This window comes from Kogia breviceps, chromosome 2, assembly GCF_026419965.1.
Source record: "Kogia breviceps isolate mKogBre1 chromosome 2, mKogBre1 haplotype 1, whole genome shotgun sequence".
NCBI classification, from domain to species: Eukaryota; Metazoa; Chordata; class Mammalia; order Artiodactyla; family Physeteridae; genus Kogia; species Kogia breviceps.
The window spans coordinates 181,856,665-181,882,198 of NC_081311.1; the positions used below are offsets into that span (position 1 = coordinate 181,856,665).

The 25,534-nt window shown below is 39.0% G+C and overlaps 1 long non-coding RNA gene across 1 annotated transcript in view; it reads right to left on the minus strand.

The window, feature by feature from the left end:
* Nucleotides 1-2,895: 2,895 nt before the first annotated feature.
* LOC136793619 (uncharacterized) overlaps nt 2,896-25,534 on the minus strand; it is an 80,809-nt gene continuing 58,170 nt past the window's right edge. The window contains exon 3 of the long non-coding RNA XR_010839202.1: nt 2,896-2,938. This is a non-coding gene — a long non-coding RNA (uncharacterized lncRNA). The remainder of the gene's footprint in view (nt 2,939-25,534) is intronic.

The following is a 25,534-nucleotide window of genomic DNA, read 5'->3' on the forward strand; positions in this document are numbered from 1 at the left end:
TAGCAGTTGTTGTAAAGCTGGTTTGGTGGTGCTGAATTCTGTTAGCTTTTGCTTGTCTGTAAAGGTTTTAATTTCTCCATCAAATCTGAATGAGATCCTTGCTGGGTAGAGTAATCTTGGTTGTAGGTTTTTCTCCTTCATCACTTTAAATATGTCCTGCCACTCCCTTCTGGCTTGCAGAGTTTCTGCTGAAAGATCAGCTGTTAACCTTATGGGGATTCCCTTATGTGTTATTTGTTGTTTTTCCCTTGCTGCTTTTAATATTTGTTCTTTGTATTTAATTTTTGATTGTTTGATTGATATGTGTCTTTGCATGTTTCTCCTTGAATTTATCCTGTATGGGACTCTCTGTGCTTCCTGAACTTAATTAACTATTTCCTTTCCCATATTAGGGAAGTTTTCAACTATAATCTCTTCAAATATTTTCTCAGTCCCTTTCTTTTTTTCTTCTTCTTCTGGGACCCCTATAATTCGAATGTTGGTGTGTTTAATGTTGTCCCAGAGGTCTCTGAGGCTGCCCTCAATTCTTTTCATTCTTTTTTCTTTATTCTGCTCTGCAATAATTATTTCCACTATTTTATCTTCCAGGTCACTTATCCGTTCTTCTGCCTCAGTTATTCTGCTATTGATCCCTTCTAGAGAATTTTAAATTTCATTTATTGTGTTGTTCATTTCTGTTTGTTTGCTGTTTAGTTCTTCTAGGTCCTTGTTAAATGTTTCTTGTATTTTCTCTATTCAATTTCCAAGATTTTTCATCTTTACTATCATTATTCTGAATTCTTTTTCAGGTAGACTGCCTATTTCCTCTTCATTTGTTAGGTCTGGTGGGTTTTTGCCTTGCTCCTTCATCTGCTATGTGTTTCTCTGTCTTCTCATTTTACTTAACTTACTGTGTTTGGGATCTCCTTTTTGCAGGCTGCAGGTTCATAGTTTCCATTGCTTCTGGTGTCTGTCCCCAGTGGCTAAGGTCGGTTCAGTGGGTTGTGTAGGCTTCCTGGTGGAGGGGGCTATTGCCTGTGTTCTGGTGGATGAGGCTGGATCTTGTCTTTCTGGTGGGCAGGTCCATGTCTGGTGATGTGTTTTTGGGTGTCTGTGGCCTTATTATGATTTTAGGCAGCCTCTGTGCTAATGGATGGGGTTGTGTTCCTGTTTTGCCAGTTGTTTGGCATGAGGCATCCTGCACTGTAGCTTGCTGGTCGTTGAGTGGAGCTGGGTTTTGGCGTTGAGATGGAGATCTCTGGGAGATTTTTGCCATTTGATCTTACATGGAGCTGTGAGGTCTCCTGTGGACCAGTGTCCTGAACTTGGCTCTCCCACTTCAGTGGCACAGCCCTGATGCCTGGCTGGAGCACCAAGAGCCTGTCCTCCACACGGCTCAGAATAAAAGGGAGAAAGAAAGAGAGAAAGAGAGAAAGAGAGGAAGAGAGGAAGAGAAAGAAAGAAAGAAAGAAAGAAAGAAAGAAAGAAAGAAAGAAAGAAAGAAAGAAAGAAAGAAAGAAAGAAAGAAAGAAAGAAAGAAAGAAAGAGAAAGAAAGAAAAAAATAAAGTAAAATAAAATAAAGTTAAAATAAAAAATAATTATTAAGAAAAAAAATTTTAAGTAATAAAAAAAAATTGGACAGACAGAACCCTAGGACAAATGGTAAAAGCAAAGTTATACAGACAAAATCTCACATAGACATACACAGTCACACTCACAAAAAAGAGAAAAAGGGAGTAATATATATATATCGTTGCTCCCAAAAGTCCACCTCCTCAATTTGGGATGCTTCGTTGTCTATTCAGGTTTTCCACAGATGCAGGTACATCAAGTTGATTGTTGAGATTTAATACACTGCTTCTGTGGCTGCTGGGAGAGATTTCCCTTTCTCTTCTTTGTTCGCACAGCTCCTGGGGTTCAGCTTTGGATTTGGACCTGCCTTGCGTGTAGGTCGCCTGAGGGCGTCTGTTCTTTGCTCAGATAAGATGGGGTTAAAGGAGCAGCTGATTCGGGGGCTCTGGCTCACTCAGGCCGGGGGGAGGGAGGGGTACGGATGCGGGGCGAGCCTGCGGCGGCAGAGGCCATGATGACATTGCACCAGCCTGAGGCATGCCGTGCGTTCTCCCAGGGAACTTGTCCCTGGATCACGGGACCCTGGCAGTGGTGGGCTGCACAGGCCCCCGGGAGGGGAGGTGTGGAAAATGACCTGTGCTCTCACACAGGCTTCTTGGTGGCGGCAGCAGCAGCCTTAGAGTCTCATGCCCATCTCTGGGGCTGAGGCTCGCGCCCATCTCTGGAGCTCCTTTAAGCAGCGCTCTTAATCCCCTCTCCTCGTGCACCAGGAAACAAAGAGGGAAGAAAAAGTCGGCAGCTCCAGACACTTTCCCAGACTTCCTCCCGGCTAGCCGTGGCGCACTAGCCCCCTTCAGGCAGTGTTCACGCCACCAACCCCAGTCCTCTACCTGGGATCCGACCTCCGAAGCCCGAGCCTCAGCTCCCAGCCCCCCACTCGTCCCAGCGGGTGAGCAGACAAGCCTCTCGGGCTGGTGAATGCCAGTCGGCACCCATCCTCTGTGCGGGAATCTCTCCGCTTTGCCCTCCGCACCCCTGTGGCTGCGCTCTCCTCCGCGGCTCTGAAGCTTCCCCCCTCTGCCACCCGCAGTCTCCGCCCGCAAAGGACCTTCCTAGTGTGTGGAAACCTTTCCTCCTTCACAGCTCCCTACCAGTGGTGCAGGTCCCGTCCCTATTCTTTGTCTCTGTTTTTTTCTTTTTTCTTTTGTCCTACCCAGGTACATGGGGCGTTTCTTGCCTTTCGGGAGGTCTGAGGTCTTCTGCCAGAGTTCAGTAGGTGTTCTGTAGGAGTTGTTCTACATGTAGATGTATTTCTGATGTATTTTGGGAGAGGAAGGTGATCTCCACGTCTTACTCTTCTGCCATGTTGAAGCTCCTCCCTCGCCACTGGGTTTTAAATAAGAAATGACTTAGCATACGATGTGAGCGTCAGAGTAATCATCTGCAAGGAATTCTAGATAGTGAGCAATTTAATAGCATTAGGTAAACAATGAAATTCACCAAAATACCTTTTCCTGAAAATGTTAGAAACTCAAGTACAATGACTTAGAAGCATGGAGGTGATGACTTTCAGAATCTAGTCCAGTACAAGAATACCTTTTTTTCCAAAACAGATAATCACTTTTCATGGGTCCAGGGATGTGAAGTAGTCATGGTTATTAGTACAGGGAAAGTATAGGAGACTTAAAATGCTCACTTCTTTTGCTTTCTAGCTGAGCATAAAGATTCTCTCTCTCATTCTGTTGTTATCCTCCACTCCCAGTTCCAACTATTTTAGACCCTTCCTCTAAATGGATCTCATAAAGTGACATTTTTTTAATGTTTACAGTAGATGTTCAGGCTAGTACTGATGTAGGTTTAGTACCAATTTTAGCTGTGCTTACCAGTGGGCTACCTGGAGACCCCACTTCCAAAGTCTATTTCCATGAGGCACTGAGAAGTCTCCTGTAAATGAATGAATTCATCAAAATGAATGAGTTGGGAGTAAGAAGTCTGGCCAAATGACCAAGCTCTGAAATTGCAGGGGAGAAAGGATTTTAAGTGCGGCGTGGTTTTTAAGGGCAGAGCTGACAATTCTTAGCAGGAGCCGAAGTGGTGCCCAGCACAGGTGGCAGTACTCAAAGGACCAGCAGTCCCCTGGAGAAGCAGTGAGAGTACTCAGTGGATCCTCTGTGGGAGTTCATCAGACTTGTTCAAGGGTACACATGAAATTATCAACTGGGAGCTATAGTTTGGGGGCGGTAGCAAAAAACAGTGAACTTGAGGTCACTATTGTTTTACACTCTGAGGGATGAAATCTAGAGAAACATGGGTTACACGTATATGTTGGACAACTCGTGTATTGTTACAGATCCCATCCATTTCAGCTCTTATTCCCCCATGGCTATGGTGACCAGTTCCCTGAAGATTTCATCAAGCTTCAGCCATGAATCACCTGATAGCGCCTCACCTCCTTGCTTCATGCCCTGAAGCTTCATTGATGTTACAGCTTGGGATGCCCGTGGCAATGCCTCAGCAGTTCTCATGCACAGCCCCAAAGATCTGGGGGGTTAATACTTGTGGGCGAAACTCTTGAAAATGGGAAACAAAAACTGATGGATAGATGTCCTTTTGCCCCCCCAGAGGACTAGTTCTAAAATGCATTTTATAAGGCTTCTCAGACAGCCCCACAGGCCAAGTACCTAGTCACCCCTAGTGCTTACCAACCCAATGATATATTTTGGATGGCCTGTCCCTCATGCCTGTAGCTTAGGATCAGATTCCTGAATAACCCACTCACACCGCTGCCTTATCTCAGATTCTGCTTTTGGGGAAACCCACAATAAGAATTTGACTTTTGAAGTTAAGCATTGTTTTCATTCTACAAAACTCTTTAAAACTGGGCCTTGAAGACGTATTACCATTGGTAGACAGTTTTGGTGTTCTTCCCCTTTTTCTACCACTACCTTTGGGCTTTGTCTGACGTTCATCATCCAGAGTTCCATGACATCTAGAGCCATTTCTGTTAGAAAAGTAGTTTCATCATGTTTTAAATGGTTCAGCAGATTGTATCATCAATTGGGAACCAACGGAATGCATTTGCAAGCCAAGAAAAAAATATTAGCCAATATGTGTCATAGAATATTATGCCTGGGATAAGGAAAAATATTTGCAAGTGACAATTAACAATACAGCCCCTCCCTGGTAATTTAGAGTTGGAACTAAAGCTTCTCTCTTCTTACAGGTCCTCCTTCTTGCAGATAAAGAATCTGAAGACAGGAAAGTTAAGTGAAGAGCTCAGGTATTCAGCTCCCTAACCCAGTGCTTATTTTTTGAACAGATACAAGAAGCCATGGGGTATGGATGAAGCCATAGGCTCATTTGTAGTTTCTCTGTTGAAGACAGTGAGGTTGATATAAATAAAGGCGTCAAACAAAAGAGGATACTGATTTATCAGCTCCTAGAATATAAGAGTTAGTTAGAAATCTAACCTCCTACTAAATCAAGAATCTATTAGGTGTGTATGTCTAATTTTTAAAATACCTACCTGTGTCAGTGAATCAAGTCAACTTCCATGCTAGTAGAATGCCATTACGGATAGACTGAGTTCATGAAATCAGATTCTTCTTGTCTCCATCCACCTCTATTGTATTTATCCTGCTTCCTGTCTGTTCTGTCCTTGCTTTTTGGTGACCCACTCAGGACATACCTTGCTCTTGGTCCTTGTACACCACTGCTGGCTTTACTGCCTATATCCCTCTTCTTGACACAGGACCCCTTAGGGCTGCTATCCCAGTAACAGGTGCCATTCGGGTTGGCTCAGTTCCCAGGCCTCACCCCTCTCTGGCCCTGGCCCTGGAGGACCAGAGAGGACAAACTCTCCCTACAATATGGCTAAAGGTGGCTGCAGAGCCTCCATCTGAGCTTTTGGTGCAGGGGAACATGCTACCTCACAAGACAGCTGTGTGCTCTGTTTAGAAATTGTTTCTTTCATTGCATGAGAATCTGCATCATTGTAGGTTTTGTGCATCGATTCTGGTTCAGCCTTAGAAATCAGTTAAGCCTGCTCCATGTGAAAGTTCTTGATAGTTCAAGGCATTTCTCAAATACATCCCCATTCTTCACCTCTCAAGACTAATATCATATCCCTGAGCCCGTCCAGATTCCGTATATGATAAAGGTTCTAAACCCTACACTGTCTTATCCACCTGCTCTGTGTTCCATCTCTGTCTGCCCTCCTAAGATACTGTACCCAGGGATGAATTTTTCCCTCCAGGTGACATCTGCCCTGGGCAGTCACCACGAGGTTATTACTTTTGGTTCACATGGAATCTGTGGGTTAAATAAATTCATAGATCTTTATTTCATGAACCAAATCCAAATTAAATCTCTTGCCCTAAATCATTTTTGGAACAAGGTGAGCAATAAGTAAATAAATACACAAGTGAATACAAAAAAATGTTTAAATGTGCTCAATATTTTCAGTCCCAGTTTGAACCAGACATAGCCCATGCTATACATTTTACTGAGAACACTTTATATGTTCAAATTATTAATATTATGATGTTATATTTCAAAAGTCCCCACAGTGTCACTGCCAGCTTCTTCACAAAGAACCCCGAAACCTTCATATTTCTGAAAATCTTAATTCTAATCACAATAGGCAGCCTAGAAAATGGCAAATCAGGATCATTTTAGGCTCCTGACTATAATTAAAATCCTGATTTTTATGGAACGGAATGGGGACTATTCACTCAAAATATTTTTTTGTGATAAAACAGGGAAAGTTAGTAACTTATTCAGAATTTTAGTAAAAAGAATGACATTTTGTTCGAAAAACAATGGCTGGTTCCTTTTTGCTTTCCTTATTTTTGAATTCTAGTGTGGTAAAGTCTAACACAAATGATGTGAAAGGATTCTATAAAACGAATTTATCACACTTATCTTGAAGAATTACCTTTTCTTACAAAATTGGGAAATGGACTGAACAGTAGCATTATGGAGCATCTACCAGGAGAAAGGCACAGAATGAGGCATGATGTCAATGGTTAAAAGTGTCTGTACTTAATCTCACAAAATGTGCATTTTATTAGAGGTGACACATATAAATGGAGATAAGACACTTCAACAGCCTGGATTTGATCATGAAGAGCTTGAGAGCATTTGGAGGAGAAAAGCAAATCTACAATGTTTGGATGAGTGTTCGGATAAGGGAAGGAAGTCACATAGGATAAATGACATCTAACTGGGCTCTGAAAGGGAGGCTAGAATTTAAATAGGAAACATTATGTACATATGGGGTTACCATGTACTTTCTCATGGAGGGGGGCTTCTGAGAACCCCCCACAGTGCTCCCTTTTCTGACCATCCCTATTAGGGAGCATGTCAATTTGACCTCATTCTGTTGAGGAGTAGACTAACAACAGAACCAGAACCAAGTCCAAGGAGAGAGGGTTGTATAGATGCCCACCTGCCCAGTTTCTGTAGTGAGATCCAAGTCACACAAGACTTCCATTTAATTCTTCATGCACTTGGGCTGTGAATTAATGCAAAAATTCCAGGAAATCCAGGTTTCAGGCCAAAAACTGAAGAGCAAAAGAGGATAGCCATGTGGGGAAAGAGTTCTAGACAAAGTAAATCTACATGGACAGGTGGTGATGAGCCTAATTACTCAGTTCTGTTCCATCTTCCCATAAAGGTAAAGATGTGTGTTCTTTTCCCTGGAATAGCCAAGATGATCTTGTCCTTAAATGAAATAATTCACACATGTGTGAGGGTAGCTGTAAATGAATTGCATGGGGGCTTTTGTTTCCTGTTGAAAAGGAAAGAAGAAGGTTTGTGTAAGTAGCAGATGGTGATGGAGAAGAAGATATGGTGTCTAGTACACTACCTGGCCTCATGGACCATGGCTAGCCAGGTTAGAGGCAAGTCCAAGGAAGCTACCACCAGAAGGGTCTCAGTAAGTACAGTTTTATGGAAATGTGTGACAGACAACTGGAGAGTGCGTCATTGTCCTACCTTGGCCAAGGCCATAGCACTACTCTTGACTGACAACCTAGGGTAATGGTCCCCTTGGCATAGACATTGACATTAACAAGGAGGTCAGTCTTAGTGATGGCAGAATTCAGATTCCTCTAAGTGGCTTTGGAAATTGAAGACAATGATCAGGCGAGCAGAGCAGGAGACAGAAAGTGACGGGGTTAAGTAGTGACTTGCAGTTGACAGATCGGTGAACACAAGAGTGAATTCCAGTGAGTACCCCAAGAAATACCTGAGGAGTTAAAAGCTGTGTATGAGCAGGCAGGAGTAAAAGCAGAAGATCTGTGTCATTACTGATCATGTGTCCCTTTTACAGTCTTGGAGAAAATCGTAACTTTCAATATTTTCTTTGGGGCCCAAACAATTCTCTCTTTAAAAATACCAGATTGGAGCAACACCAAGGTCCATGGGTGTTAAAGTAATTTCATGAGACTGAACTGACCACTGAGAGCCAACAGGACCCATTCACTCTTATATTCCCAGCACCTTAAAAGCCATGATTTTGTGATGTACTTGATAAACTCTGCATAGTTTGGACTGCAGGGGTGAAGCAATAAGAATTGTCTCTAAAATTTCCTGTCAGGTGAAGAGTAGCCATCCACCTTGTAGGTGGCTGATTGAGTCCCTATAATAAGATTTGTTCTGATGTTGAATTTTCACTCTGGTATCCAGCCATCCTGGTGTTTAGAGCCCTAGATGGATAACATTTCCTTCTGCAAATCCTAGATTCTCCACTGAGCTCTCTTTTTCCACACATATTCTTTTGGACCTTGATCAAAATTATGCTCCAGAATCTGAATCACCTGAGCAGGCAGTGGGGCCAATGGCAATAAGCTGGAAAGATGAAGTATATATTCAGGGGTGAGAACTGAAGGTGATGGAAATATCTGTAAAGTCATCTAACAGCTCAAACTATAGAGGAAGAATGTCTGGGAGTGAAAGGGAACTAGCCCCTTCATCTTTAAGCAAAGTCAGAGCACAGCCCCAGGAGCACGTATACGGAGAGTTGATTGGAATATGAGCTCTGGGAAGCATTGAGAATCCTAAGAAAATAGCCACCTGCTAACCTAAAATTAAAACTCCTCTGTTTAGCACCCAGTAGAGAGAGACAACCAGACTGATTCAAAGACAAAGGACCTTAAAGGTACCAACTAATGAAGTGAGTCAGGATGCACAAGACATCCATAAGATTTCCTGTGTTTATTACTTACATTATTCCTCTCTATTTACATATAATGCTTAGATTTTAAATACTTCCAATAATCAGAGTGTATATGGTTTTGGAGTTTTTTGGTTTGTTTCATTTTTTTAAAGAGAAGCAAAAAAGAGTGGAGCAGGTTGTGCTAGTTTACAGATGGTCCTGAAAAAGTAGGAATACTAAGAAATCCAAATTAAAAGAGTAAAGCAGGTTACATCCCTGAGGCCTTCCAGCACCTGAACTGTCCCAGTCAACAAGAGGCAAGTCTGTGTGCTTTCCAGTAGTAAGCTCTGCAATATTCCAGGCTGAAGTCAATGAGCAATGGAGTAAGGCAACAAGGAGAGAACAGAGAAGACAGGAAGATACAAAACCAGCTAAAGCCTAGGGACCAGCTTTCATCCATCTTTTAATATATGGTGCCGAGTGTACCACCTGGCATGTAGCAGAGGCTCTGTGTGAACTTTTCAACATCAGTAGGCTCTCAAGAATTTGGGGCAATGCTAATGCAAAAAAAAAAAAAAAAAAAAAAAAAGAAAAACATTTTTGTACTCTTATTTTTGTACTCTTTGTAGGTGAGGAGCTCTATTTTTCTTACTTGTATCTGACAATGAAGAATAATAGAAATGTAAATTCATTTATTGAGTTTTTCTGCATGGATTAGGTAGATTCCCAATAAGGTATCTGAAGTGTTTGCTAAAGGAATGAACAGATGAATGAATGAATAAATCAAGGAATGAATGAACAAAGAATGAATGAATCTTGTTCAACTTTTCCTGCATAGTATTGTAGCTAATGGAGTGGAAAGAGCACTAGATTTGGAATCAGAACCAGGGTTTCTCCTCTATTTATTCTTTCCACAAGTATTCATTGAGCATCTGGGTGTAACGTGGGCTCTCTGCTTCTACTACCATGACATGGTAGGATGCTGGAGCTAGAGTGCACACAAGACAAAGTTCCTTATTTGTGAAAAGGAAGGAAGACACATCATCAACATCATCATCATAAATCAATAATACTAGTCCAGATAGCACAAAGCTATCTGGGTTGGAATTGGAGAGACAGGTACTCTTTTATAAAGGAAGGTTAGGAAAGAATCCTTAAAGATGTGACATTTGAGCAGAAATATACATAATGAGAAGGAGCAAAATAAAGGTCTGGAGTAAGAGCATTTTAAGCAGAAAATACAGGAAGTGCAAAGGCCCTGAGGTAGAAATGAACCCAAGGTAGAAAAACAAAAGACTGTCCCACTGTGGCTGGGGCATATGCCAAAGAGGGGAGCAGAGTAAGACATAAGGTCAAAGTGGCAGGTATGGGCTTCCTTCTTTTATCTGACTGTGACTTTGGGCATAAAAGTAATAGCTAACAGTGTCACAAGTTTAGAACATGTCCATCACTGTTTGGACCATCTTATTTAATCCTCACAACAACCCAATAAAACAGTCAGGTGATATTCAAAGTATTTAATGAGTACATCATAACTACCAACCTGTCAGACAATGCCAGCCTCAACCACCACTCTGGCCATCTAGTACAGACTGGCTTGATATCAGGTACACTACCATGGCTCCTTTTGATAGGTGAGGAAACTGAGCTCAGAGATGGGGTAATCACCTCAAAATTACACAACTGACCATATTAACCCAAAATATATATGAAAATGGCAAGTAACCTACCTTTGATAAATGCTGCTTATAAGACTCAGAGAATTCTTATATAATGGGAAAATAGGTAACCTAGAGATTTACTATACACACAATGGAAGAAAGAGCACTGTGCTAGGAATATAAAATCATAGAACTACTCCTGGTACTGACACTAACTAGCTTTGAGACTTTGAGTAAACCACTTTACCTCTCTCATTCTCAGAAAACCTCTAGCATGGATACTAAATTCACATATTTCTAGGGCAGGAATTCTCAACTGGGGTCAATTTTGTTTCACAAGACACAACTGGATATTTTCAGTTTTCACAACTGGTTGGTGCAGGGGGGTGCTACTAGCATCTAATGGGCATTCCTAGAAGTTAGGGATGCTGTTAAACATCCTACAATTCACAGGACGGCCCTACTGCAAAAAATGATTAGTACTGAGGTTAAGAAACCCAGTTCTAGAGGCCAGACAGGTTACAGACACTGTGAGGAGTATCGGGTGTGGCATTAGGGAGTGGTGGAGACTAGAGCAAATTGCAAAATACATACACTCTTCTAAAGGCATTTCATATAAAAATATTTTAAACCTATGTAGACTAAAGAGAAGACATATGCAAGCCAATTTCAACCTGTGTGTGGCCTAACTGCAGCCCTGGTTACAATGTGCTTTTACAGGTAAAGATGGAAGTGTCTTCTAGTGATCCAGAAGTCTGTGTGTGTGTGTGTGTGTGTGTGTGTGTGTGTGTGTGTGTGTCTACACACAGGCACACACATATGTGTTCATATATATGCACTGGCAAAAAGATTTACTTTTAAGTGCTTTCCAAAGGGAGACCTTTCATCTCTCTTAGAATTGAGTCTCGGTTCTTTCACTTCTTTCCCGGGTCTATACTTTCCCCCTCCTTCAATTATACCAGCCCCTTCCTCTTATTCTGACTTTAGCAAGAGTGAAGTCCAGATGCTGCACGCCATCCACAAGAGAAACTTCTGGTTTCAGTTTTGATCTCTTCATGTTGTTTAAAGCCCCTGGGAAGGAGGTTCCTTAGCTCGCATCACTCCTGTAGCCTTTAGAGACAGACAGGCTAGAAAAGTCAGGCTGGCCCCACATTTACGATGTGCCCACGGAGTTATTTATGGTTTGTTTATCCACTCAGTGTGGAGCAGTTGTGGCCTATGACTTTCAGCTCCAGGGTGCATTAACAGCTTTTGGGGGGGAATTGGCAGTGTCAAACTATACAGTTGCACTGGGCTTTTCAGTCTCCCCGTGAAAAGCAAAGCCAGCATTAATCCCCAGACACTCAGGCATAGTAGCATTTCTAGAAAGACACCAATTACCCCATTGGCCAAGACACTGGGAGAAAGCCTGCAACAGGTGAGAAGCTGATGAAATTAGAAGAATGAAGTTCTCTGTTCATCGTTCTCAGTGATGGGAACAAGCGTGGCCAGCATAAAGCTACAGATATGGAATGTGAGACATCACCATGATTTCTGAGACAGGCAAACTAAAGGCGGATGGGGCATCAAGGTGAAGTCTCCGAGGTGCTAGGAGCATCAGTGCACACTGATGGAGGGTCAGAGCTGCACCAAGGAAGTATATTTCTGCAATGATGTGAATGAATGAATGAATGAAAGAAATATTTCCTCTGGGAACTTGGCACTTTAGTTTAAGTAGTTGTTTAACACCTCTATGTACAAACATCTTACTTGATATTCTGCAAGTACAAAGGTGAACCCATAGGCTACCTGTTCTCTATAGTTTATCAGGGGGATAAATGTGTTCATTTTCTATTGCTGTGTAATAAATTCCCATGGATCTAACAGCTTAAAACAACACACATTTATTATCTCACAGTTTTTGTGGGTCAGGAGTTCCAGCACAGCTTCTCTGGGTCCTCTGCTCAGGCCACTACCAGGCTGTAGGCAAGGTACTGGCTGGGCTGCTTTCTCATCTGACAACTAGACTAGGGAAGAATCCACTTCAAGCTCAATTAGGTTGTTGGAAGGATTCATTTCCTTTGTAATAGTGAGGGCCCCAGCTCTTTACTGTCTTTTGGTCCTTAGATCCTAGAGTTCACAGTTCCCTATCACGTGGCACTCTCCGTAAGCAGTTTACAACATGGTTATTTGCTTCCTTAAGGAGAAGGAGAATCTCTCTGTATAGTTTGTATAGTGTTCTAAGACAGATTCTTATATAATGAAACATAATCACAGGGATGACATTCTAGTACCTTTACCATGTAATGTAACCTAATCATGGGAGTGCTATCCCATCACCTTTGCTATATTCTGTTGGTTGGAAGCAAGTCATGGGCCCTGCTTACACTTGAGATTATCCACAAGGTGCAGATCCCTGGGGTCACCTTATGGTAGGTCTTCCATCCTCCACCTTGAAACCGCAAGGAGATCTCATTTCAGTAATTTGTTTCAGATTACTGGAGCCCACTCTCATTCTAAATATTTGGAAAATTCTTCTGTCTCGCTATATTATAATAAAATCTAATCTGTTACTAATTTAATAAAAGAAGAGCAATGTTCTCACTTAGCATGAGTTAGAACTCCATGCAATTCCAATTGTCAAGAACATAGCTTACAACATGTATATGTAGATATGCAGATATATCTCCATGTCTGATGCATGCAAAAGAATATCTTTAAGTGTTAATGTACAATAATAAAATGAATTCATGTACCTACATTCCAATTTAAGAGCTAGACCATTACCAACTCTATTTTATCTACCTGTGTACTTCTTCCTATCCCATACCAGAAGTAATCACTCTCTTACATTCAGTTGTTATAATTTTCTTGACTTTTTGATAATTTTATCAAAAAAAAACTTGTGCACTTTTGCTAAATTCTGAACATTATAAAAAAGGCAAGATATACCACAAAGTTTTCTACAGCTGGCTTTTTCCACTGAACATTATGTTTTTGAGACTGATTGTTGTTGCTTCACGTAGCTGTAGATCAATCATTTCCACTCGAACTATTCTGTTGTGCTGTGCAAAGAAGGCACAAATAAATATTCATTTTTAAATAAATATACATTAAGTTCTCTCCAGTTCTTACAATCATGAATAATGCTGTTGTGAACATTCTTACATGTCTTCCACTATCCTTATGTAAGAATATTGCTGGAATATACACCTAAAATTAAAATTACTGGATCTTACAGATTGCAAATATTCAACTTTACAAAGAACAACAAATTGTTTTCCATAGTAGTTGTATTAATGTAGACTCAACTTATGAGCGCCCTTTAATCTACTTTAACCCCACCAACACTTGGCGTTTCAAGACTTCTTGATATTGCCAACTGAGAAGCTTTAAAGGGTATAACTTTAGTTTGTATTGTCTTGGGTATCAATAAAGCTAAGAATTTTATATGCTTGTTTGCCATTTACAATTTCTTCTGTGAAAGTCTGGTTCAAATAATTGGCCTCTTTTTCTATTGTTTATATTTTGCTTACTGATTTGTAGCAGTTCTTCATATATTCCAGGGCTAAATATTTGTTAATTCCTGTGTCAATAAAATATCTTCTCATAATACATGACTTGTTTTTCACTTTCTTTGTAATATCCTTTAATAAAAAGAAATGTTTATTTTTGTTGTAGTCAAATATATCAATCATTTATTTGTGCTTAGGCTTTCTGTGTCACATTTAAGAAATCTTTTCCTAGCTCAAAGATTAGGGAAAACAAAGATTTTCTTTTATATTTTCAGTTTTTTAACTGAAAAATGATATAAATGAATGAAGAGAAAATATCATAAAGATGTCATTATTATCATCTTTGGTGATTTATATGTTCAGTGTAATTCACATTTCAAAAAAGTCCTAAATGACTCTTTAGAAACTTTGCACGATTATTCTAAAATTTATATGCAAGAACAAAGAGCTATGATTAACCAAGGCACTCCAAAATAAAAGCATACAATAATTGAACTTACCCTACCATACATCTATATGCATATTTATATACCAATATAATGACAGGTATCTATACCCAAATACATATATATTATACATATATATATCATATATATATACACATTGTTATATGTATATATAGACTATATCTAAATCTATGCATTTATATAGGTATATATCACATACACATAAATTATATATGTCAATATGTTTAAGAATATACTTGTACTTGTAAGGATATTTATATAACATAATTATATAAACCCATTTATACATAAGTATATATAAGACATATACATGTATAAACATATTAAACTCTATGGAATATGTGTTGGATTTCATCAAATGCTTTTTTGGCATCTATTGAGATAATTATATATATATGTTTCCTATGCTCAGTTCATGTAGTTAGTTACATTTATAGATATCAAGTGTGCAACCACTGTTGTTTTGTGGAATAAACTTAATTTTATTATGATGTATCATAGTTTTATATACCATTCAATTTATTTTGTTAATGTTTTGTTTAAACAATTCTGCAACCATATTTGTGAAATTAACTTGAATTTTCCTCTTTCCTTGTCTCCTTGTCTGATTTTGAAATCGAGAGTATACTGACCTCATACTGAATTGAGGAGAATTTTCTCTTATTTTATCTCTAAAAGAGTTTTCATAATATTGGCACAATCATTTTCCTTAATATTTTTTAAAACTAGGACTGACATTCAGTAAGTACACATCAGCATGCCTATACTGAATGTTTATGACTGGCATTGAACATGATTATTTGAGACACATACTATACTCATTGTTAATGATTTTAAATTATGACTTGCAAAACTAGCCTGTAAAATAATTTGGGTATGTTGTTTTCTTCACAGGATTATTGTTTTCTACAGACTGAATTTTATTAATTTTTATAGAACCCTTGAGGCTTTCTATTTCTTATTGAGTCAATTCTGATATTTTGGAAAAATTTATTTGCTTCATGTAAGTTTACAAATGTATTGCCACAAAATGTTTCATGCTATTTTCTCATTTTATATACCTCTGCTTTGTCTATACTTATGTTCCTTTTTTATTTCCAATATTTTTACTTGTGTCCTCTCTTTCTCAGTCAATCTTGGCACAGCTGTTTCTCTGAAACCATTAATAAAAGAAGTTGTGCTTTGTTGGTCTGTTTCTTTTATTTATTTCATTTGTTTTCCATTTCATTAATTTCTATTCTCATCTTTATTATTTCCTTTCTTCTACTTCCTATGATTTATTCTGTTTTCTTTTTTAATGCTTAAATTGATTCTTAGCTCATTAATTTTCAACTACTAAAGTTACTAAAAAGTAATTTTTCATCTTTTGTGATATAATTATGCTAGGCTGTAACTTTCCTTCTTAGTACCTTTTTCACTAGATGTTAAAGATTGTAAATGTATTTTCATTCTCATTTAGCTGTAAGGATTTTTAAAATATTATTGTTACTTCTTTTTTGACCCATAAGATATTTAGAACTTATAAAATTAACAAATATGGATGTATTTGAATTTATCTTTTGTTAATGACTCCTATCTTAACTTCACTCTGATCAGAGAACATGCCCTGTAGATATCTATGTATAAGACATCTCTTGAGACTTCTTATATTGCCTAGAATATTGTCAGTTTTTATAAATGTTTCAAATGTGCATCAAATGAATGTATACTGCTACTTTTTGGAAATGTCTTCTATCTTTTAAAATCAAGCTTGTTGATTTAATATTCTATATTTTTAATAAGATAACCATCACTATTAATAATATTATTTTACTTCTTGACCTATTAATAATTGAGAAATGTGTGTTGAAATCACTTGTGAAGACAGTAGATTTGTACTTTTCTCCCTGTAGATGTATCTTATTTTATTTATTTTAAGTATAGCTAACTAGATGTTTACAAGTTTATAATTGTTATTTAACAATTCTTATGAATTAAACCTTTTATTATTATGTAGTAACTCTTTTATTTAAAATGCCTTTTTATTTGCAGAATGATAAATATGATATATCATTTATATAAATTTTGAAAACACATAGATATGTTTATGAATATTATGGAAGAGGTTATTTAAATGAGATTTTTTTCTATTGTCCCAATTGTGACTATGTTCCTCAAGCTGAAAATATCCATCCATTCTAAAGAGCTTATATATGTGGCAAATCATCTTCTGTGGCTAAATCTGTGGCTAGTCTTAATTATTTTCTTTAAAGGTATCTTTTGGAGATCTGATGTACAGCACGGTGACAGTAGTTAACAAGATTGTAGTATATACTTGAAATTTGCTGAGGATAGATATTAAATCTTCTCAACACACATACACAAACTCACATACATACACACAAAATGGTAACTATGTAGAGGTAACGAATAGGTTGTCTAGCTTGATTATGGTGATCTTATATATATGCACATATATTTCTAAAATATACACAATTTTTACATGTTAAGGATATCTCAGTAAAGTTGTTTTAAAAAAGACACATACACAAAGATTGATAAATTCAACAACATAACATTTTTAAATGATTATATCTCAAAAGGTAACAATACCTTTTGTTTTCAGATGGCTATCAAAAAATTTTAGTATTTTTTTCTGCCATGTCTTTTTCCATTCTTTCACTTTCAGGCATTTCATCTCCTTATGTTTCAGATGAGTTTCTTCAAAAAGTATTCTTGGGCTTCCCTGGTGGCGCAGTGGTTGAGAATCCGCGTGCCGATGCAGGAGACACGGGTTCGTGCCCTGGTCTGGGAAGATCCCACATGCCGCGGAGCAACTAAGCCCGTGAGCCATGGCTGCTAGGCCTGCGCGTCCAGAGCCTGCGCTCCGCAACGGGAGAGGCCACAACAGTGAGAGGCCCGCGTACCGCAAAAAAAAAAGTATTCTTAAATATTTTTTAAACTCCAATAATTAAACTCTTTGTTTTTTAACAGTTGGGTTTCGTCCAGTCAGATTATTGAGATTATTAGTATGTTTGCATTTGTTTCTACCATCTTCTTTTTACTACTTATTTGTTCACTTTTTTATATTTTTATTTTTCTCTTCACCCTCTCACAACATTCTCATTCTGTCTTTACATCTCTTAACATACTTATTCTCCTTGTCCCTTTGTTTTTCACTGTGGGTAAATTGTTCATACATATATTCCAGTTCAGTAACAATCTCTCAGTTTGTGCCTCATATGTTGTTTTCCCATACAATGAGCATTTAATTTTGGCAATTTTATTTATTTTTTAAAAATTTTTTTGGTGCAGTGTGGTTATTTACTGAGACTAAGAGAAGTCAAAATAAAGCACAACTTACTAAAAGCTGATTGAGACCACAAATATCATAAAAAATGAGGAATTAAAGCAATATTTATATTCATTAACAGATTAACACTACTTTCATAATACTTTTACCCTGAAAATTTTGGCTGAAGGCTTATTGATTGCATCTTCCTGTGATAGCAATTTGTAAATCATTTTCTATAAAGAGAATTAAAACAGAAAAATGTTAGTTCTTCTACCAACGTAGACTGAATTTTTTATTGATAGTTTAGAAATGAGGTGGGGTTTTTTTTTATATTCTATTTATATCTTTTCCAAATCTGTCTGGTCATCTTTATCATCTCTTTTTGTTTGCTTATTCTATTTGAGACGTCCAATAAAGAAAACTGGATTTTTGTGCGGGGTATGGAGGGTATAATTTGTCTCTAAAATAGGACCTATTTATAATATCTCCTTTTCTTTCAAGTAATTTAGATGCTTTCTGATAAATTTTCACCACCCCACAGTTTTTACACATCCCAAACATAACATAAGGCATGACTCTCTGTGAATTATTATTAGCACTAATAACAATTCTTTAATAAACATAAAGTGCTGGAGCTCATGCCATTTTTCTTCCTCCTTGTTACAGAGTAGGTATTATTAGCCACTAGTTACCAGGTAAGTGGACTATTCTCCTGATGTCATTTATCTACAGAATTATTCTTTAATTTGCCCATAATTGCCCTTGGGCTAGCCTAAACCTAAGACAGATTGATGGCTCCCTGCTCTCCACCCCAACTGATTAGGCACCGTTCAGGTTACTGAGCTATGCTGTAGCTCAGATCTTATCCAGAAACCCAAGAGAACATCAATCAGCCCCACTCAGTGGCAGGACCCAAGGCTCCAGGAGTTTAACTTAGAAGTGATTATTGACAATTGAAAAAGTTGTTGTTGTTGTTTTTCCAAACTACCACCATGTTTACTCTGTTACTCAAGTTATCTCTCAAGCTGGACTTGCAGAATCATCAGAATAAGAGAATGTGACTGTGCTGCTGGTGATGGGAACATGAGAAGGAATTCTTTTCTCCACAGCCTACATTTCTCCACAGCCCTTTAAGAAAGCACTGTACTGAAGTTTCTCTTCACCTGACTACATCCCATTTGCTACTGATGACTCTTCCTCACTGTGTTGGACCCAGAAGGAATGAGAGCAAGTCCAGACAGTGACATCCATGGACAATCACTGAGTGCCCTTTCATCAATCCATACCTTTCACCCAGTGAGCGATCACCATACTTTATCTTTCTTTCTGATCCTGTATAGCAGCTGTTCAAGGGGTAGAAACTATCATAGTTTTTCAAAGTTTTACCAGGTACAAAAGCATTTTCCGTATATTATCTCATTTAATGCATACAACATCCCTATGAAATAGGTACTGTTAGGATTTCCATCTTACAGTAAGGCACTTCAAGCTTAAAAATATTCAGTTACTTGCCCAGGGTCACATAACTGGAAAATTGCAGAGCTAGGGTAAAGACAGCTGCTTTCTTGTTTTATATTATTTATCTTTACAACAACTCTGTGAAGCAGGTGCTGGTCTCATTGTACAGTGAGGAAACCAAAGCACAGAGAAGTTAGGTAACTTATGCAACATCACACAGCTAAATATGTGGCTGAGCAGAGAATGACACCAGAGCAGCTTGAGTGGGGAGATGATGCTCTTAACCACAGGTTATGCTGCTGTGTCTTCATCTGCCAATAAAACTAGAAGATGTGGTAAGAGTGTTGGTGCAACTCACTTTATTTTTATAGCCAACCAATGCTAATAAATTTCTGTTGCTGCCCAGCCCTCCGCCTGAGAATTGTATTTATATTAATATACACTTTCAGAGAATAATGTTATTGTAGAGTGAGAGTAAATAGTGGTGCAGTCTGGAAATGAAGTGAGATAGATAGAGAAATGTATTAGCATCAGAATTCAGGAGAACCTTCTTTGACATACAGTTGTGACTTGTTGTGTGTTCCTTTATGTGTTGAAGAGGGAAGTGTCCATTCTCTATTATTTAGAACAGGGTTTCTCAACTCTAGCACTATTGACATTTTGGACCAGATAATTCTGTTGTTTAGTAACATCCTCTGCATTGTAGAATATTTAGCAGCATCTCTGGCCTCTATCAACAATATGCCAATAACATTCCAGCCACCCCGGTTGTGGTAATCAAAACTATCTTTGGGAATTCCCTGGTGGCCAAATGGTTAGGACTCGGTATTTTCACTGCTGTGGCCCCAGGTTCAATCACTGGTCAGGGAACTAAGATCCCACAAGCCATGTGGTGGGGGAAAAAAAAATTTCCAGACATTGCCAAATGTCCCCTTTAGTCCCCTAAAATCACCCTTAGTTGAGAATCACTAATTTAGAGGATCTCAGAGAGCAAATATAAAATAATTCATCTGTCTCTAAAATTAGACACTGCCTGCACTGAGTTGGTTAGACTGAGCAAGAGACCCCAGGGAGGGGTCTTTAACTGGAGTGAGAGCTTATCCTGCACCAGAGCTAAGTCAGGCTCGGTATGCCCATGCCCTCTTCTTAGCAAGAAAAAGGAGATGAGGGAACTGACGGGACAGCCAGAGACCACAGGTGTGTTCTGAAGATTCAACTTCAAAGAAGCTAGAGTGTGTTGGAACAAGTGTTTAGTAATAGAAGGGGGAAAATGACACCTTTTATTTACTGAAATATCATACATTTATATCATTTAATCCTCATGATAACCCAATAAAGGAGGTATAGTGTATCATTTCTGTTTTATAGATTAGGAAAGGAATGTGAAAGATGCTGAAAGACTAACCCAAGATTAGAAGGTGAGGGAACTGGAACAGGACAGAATTGTCTGGCTCAAATGTCTATACTCCTTCCAATGTACCCTAAGGGTATAAAGAGAATTCTCCAGAGATGATGTGGAACTTTTAACATTACGCTGTCCTTTCATTCATTCATTCACCTAACAAAATATATGCACACCTACCCTATGCAGATACTATGGTACCCACCAAGGATACAAAGATAAATAAAATCGGATCCCAGCCTGACAGATCTTAGGTTAGTGAGAGAAAAATATATTTAAAAAATTACAATGCAGTGTGCTAAACACAGTGAAGAAGAAATGCATGCAGAGGCTGTTGTAAGAGGGAAACCTAATGCAGCCTTGGGATTGTGATGGGGAGGGTCTCAGGGAAGGCTTTATGGAAGAGATGGCATATGAGCTGGATCCAGGGATGTCAGGAGTTGAGATTTGTTCTAGGAAATGACAGAAATCCCATAATTTACCATTACAAATCAACTGCTACACATTGAAGTTTGCATCCAACAACAGAAAAGAGCACTAAAATTTTAAGTGAAAAGGAATGACGGAGTGTGTGGGCCGGGTCGTTTCCTTAGGGAAGTAGGAAGACTGATTGCTATTTTGTATTAGTCAGGGTTCTCCCAAGAAATAGAACCAATGAGAGAGAGGGAGAGAAAGAGAGAGAGAGAGAAAGTGAGATGGGGAAAGAAGGAAAATTTTAAGGAATTGCTCACATAATAATGGTGATTGGCAAATACAAAATCTGTGGTGGTGGGGGTGGATTTCAGCAGGCTGGACATGCAGGTAAAGGTTGATATAGCCGTCTTGAGTCTGAATTCCACAAGACTCAGCAGGTGGAGAAACTCAGGCAGAGTTTCTACTTTACAGCCTTGAGGCAGAATTTTCTCTTCTTTGGGAATCCTCAGTCTTTTCTCCTAAGGTCTGCAACTGATTGGATAAGTCCCACCCACATTATGGAGGGTAATCTGCTTTACTCAAAAGTCTATTAATATAAACATTAATCACATCCATCCACATCTAAACTGGTGTTTGACCAAACAACTAAGTACCATAGCCTAGCCAAGTTGACAGATTAAGTTAACCAGGCTACCACTAAATTTAGTTGCACATTTTAATACAGTCCTAGAGTCATAAATCCTAGCCTTAAATCAGGTCCCTGAAAGAGATTGAGGAATTCTTAAGGTTTTGGTGATTCAACACCCATTTTAAATACAAAGGAGTTTGCTTTTGAATGAACTTTAAGGTGAATTTTTTCATAAAATGATAAATTAAGTAGTGATATTTTAGTTTGAGGAAACAGTCATGTGTTTCTAATGTCATACACTAAAGAGTCTAGATTTGAGCTGTGTGTGTGCATGGACTTGTGTCTATTCATTCTTGTTTCTTAACTGACAAAAGGATGGAATGATTTCATTTAGGCCTAAGACACTAATATACAGGCAATAATGTACATGAAGAGAATTTGTTGATTATATCAGGACTATCATTTCGTCTTTGAACAGTGAATTTTCCAAGAAAGAAACCCCCTTGCAGAAGTCTATAAGATTATCTCCCTGGAGTTCACTGTCACTCTTTGATCTCTTCATTTTTTAAAAATGCATTTATAAGGAACATACCAAATTCTTAGCCAGAAATCTTTAATTTAGTAGCCAGTTAATTTGTTGTAGAATTCACACACTTTGAAAGGCAATGCATACAAAAAAATCTCTGATAAATCTAACTAAAATGAATCAGTCAGTAGGAAAAAAGAACTTTCCCCCCAAACTTCACCCTGACAGATAAGAGGGTGTCAGAAATCCATAAGAAATGGCAGGCATATCCAAACTAAGTTTGATGACAAAAGCAAGAATTTTGCTCTGGTTCTGTAAAATGATGGGGATAAGGGGTTGGAAAGAACATGATACATGATTCAGGTTTAAGAGAGAGCAATACAAATGTAAATTCAACCCTGCCACTGAATCTTTGCACCAGCTGAATAAATTCAGACTAGAAGCTGAATCAGCATCTTGCCTCTGATTAAAACCAATTGAAAGCACAAAGACAGGAAGAAGAAAACCTCAGAAGCTCTTTGGAAATGACAGATAAATTGATCAAGCATAACTGCAACCCTAAGATGAAACAGTTTTACTGATAATTACAACAGCCCAAAGAGTCCTTCCAGCTCACTTCAAATGGAAATACTTGTAATCAAAGAGTCAGGCTTTACTTAAGCCCAAAAGTGATTATTACTTCATTAATTATGGTCATGTCTGCTGTTTCATTGTGAGCACGTTTAATGTTTTCCCAAGAGCAGTACATTAGCTTCATTTCATCTTTAATCAGAATATCCCTTTCCAAGGATGTTCTCTGCAGCGTGGATCTAATAGCTCTATATGTCAAGCAGATTACCAACTTCAGCCCTGTGCTCAGCCTAACTTTATAGTTTAGAATGCAAAGTATAAGAAAACCTTCCCACTTGGCAATGAAATAAAAACAATTTTTTGTATCTATTTTAAAACAGATCAAGAGATAGGGTATAAATGTAAGTGAACGTATTTTTCTTGCACAGCCCGGTGATTAAAAGCATGGGTTTGGAATCCAGCCTGTCTGGGTTCAAAGACAGACCCGCCACTCAAAAAAGGCAGCTGCTCAACTTCCCTCAGCCTTTCTTATCTCTAACACAGGGATAATTACAGGGTTTGTTGTGAGGATTAAATGAGTTAAAACATGTAAAGGGCTTAGGACATGTCTGGCACATAGTAAGTGCTCAATAAATGTTAGTTCTTATTAATATCATGCTTACACTAAACATATGCCACCCACTTAGGGGTTAGACAAATGGGTTGAGTGCTTAATAGAAAAATCACCAGTCAGTCCACTGAGCCACTCATGTGCATCTGTTTAACAGGACCACCTTGTCTGTCCATTTATATGCATAGATAGAATTACATGGATAATGGCTGATGTCTATATTCTCTCCCAATTTGGCTATAAGCCCTTAGGAGACATTTTATCATCATGGTGTAGTGAAAATTATAAAGCTCTATTGACATCAGATAATACAGCTGATTAATGAGCCCATTCACATATATCCATTGGGAAGTGCCCGTGTGCCCAGAACCATGCTAACCATGGTAAAGCACAAAAAGAACCAGAAAACACTCTAAAGCCTTCCAGACATTGACAACTGGTTAGGGAGAAAAAGGCTTATCCTGAACTACTAAAAGATTAGGCTATTATGTGAATTATGTAATTACACACAGTTATACAATAAGGTAACATACCATAATGTGCTATTTGTGGGTTGACAACTTTCTACAAAGGAAAATGAGAGGTGATGAAGCTGGACTCGGGCCCCATGTGTTGGGAGTGGTGGATGTGCATACACACATTTACTCCATCCTCCCACTGTCAGGTAAAATCTCGTGGGCTCTACATCCCTGCCCATCCTTCTTTTCCAAGGAACTATTTAACTAGACAATTGTGGGAGGAAAGAAAAAAAAAGAAAATCTCCTTCCACGGCAAAATGGCATTCTGCAGGGATGTTGACAATTTCTTATCCGCTTCATCTTTGCATGTGGCTCCAGGGAGTTTCCTCCATGATTAGCAGGGATCCTGTAAGGGCCAGTAGGGCTGGAACAGTCTGCATCGTCCAGACAATGGCACCAAGCCCACACCCACCCTGACAGCATCCTGCAGCCGTGTGCTAACTCCCATTCCTCTCCTGTGTGTCCTGTGTTTCTTCCTGCCTTTCTCCACGGCCAGTAGAGGAAAGTGAATGTCACCCTTAAACTATGTGACACAGCATCACCGGGGAGTGGAGGTGAACTGTTTACACACCGTTGTTTCCCCTAACCAGGATTTTGTTCCTGGCCCTACCCTCTACGGTCACACCAGAGGGCACAGTATGGGCCTGGCTTGCAGCCTGGTGTACCTGTCTATCTCGGGGAGAGATCACATTTAGGCTTGGGCATGTTAGCTTTTCTATTTAAGCCAATTTGTTGGCAAGTCAGTGACCTAAGCAATTCAGGGAAGTTCATACAATAGCTTCTTCCTCGCCACTGCTCAGTAGCACTCTCTTCTCCTCCTCCAGCAAACAGCTCATCCTCTTTGCCTAAACATTTCTGCTCTGTAAGGAAAACCTACTCGGGCTGATCCGTCAGCTGTGGTTTTCAGTCACAGGGAGTGATGGACTGGACTGACTTCTTTTGTGTAAAATTCCTTGCTGAGTGACCTCACCTTTGAAGGAACTAGGTCATAAACTGCATTGACCCTTTTTCTGGTACTGCGGACCCGTTCTGAGCCCAAGACACTGTGCTAGGTGCTGAGTGAGGACTTAAAAAAATAAGTCGTGTATAATTCTTGTCCTCATGTTGATAAGAATTTAGATTTACTATGGGATTGGTAGGAAGTGGGGACAAGAATATCAATTATTTTAATGTAAGGCCGAAGCCCAGGTAGGTAACTCAGGAGAAGCTTTGAAAGGGAACCGTGTAAGCAAAAGCACAGATGCAGGAGAGGCCAGGGGTATTTGCAGGCCTATGAGCAGAAGTGGGTGGAGGCCATAGGTCACTGAAAAGCTGGTCACTTCACTCTTAGGTGAAGCAGAGAACTTCAGAGAACAGCTGCCAGCTGTCCCTCTCTTAGAGTTTTGAATCTTGCCCTCTCGAATACCACACTCAATGTGGGGCCCACTTCACATTCGTTTCTTGAAACTCAAGATGCAGAGTAACGCCCTGAAGAGTTGTCTCAGACACTAAGCCCCTGTGGTTTCTAAACATCAGAGAAGCATTACTTGGAAGGGAGAGATGCATGAGCTATTCACCCTGCCCATCAGCTCCTGGAAAGTAACATAATAAAGTTACTAGGCAGAGAGAGTCTCCTACAGAACAGCCAGTATACTTTTTCCTATCTCGCTAATGTTAAAAACTGGAAAACGATATCATTACTAAAACTATCAGTCATTAGAATGGGCTCCTTTGGGGACCAAGGAGCATTGAACAGTGTCAACAGAGGCCAAATCATTTTGTCAAAAATTCTTTGAAAGGGACCCTCTGCTAAGTGGCAGAT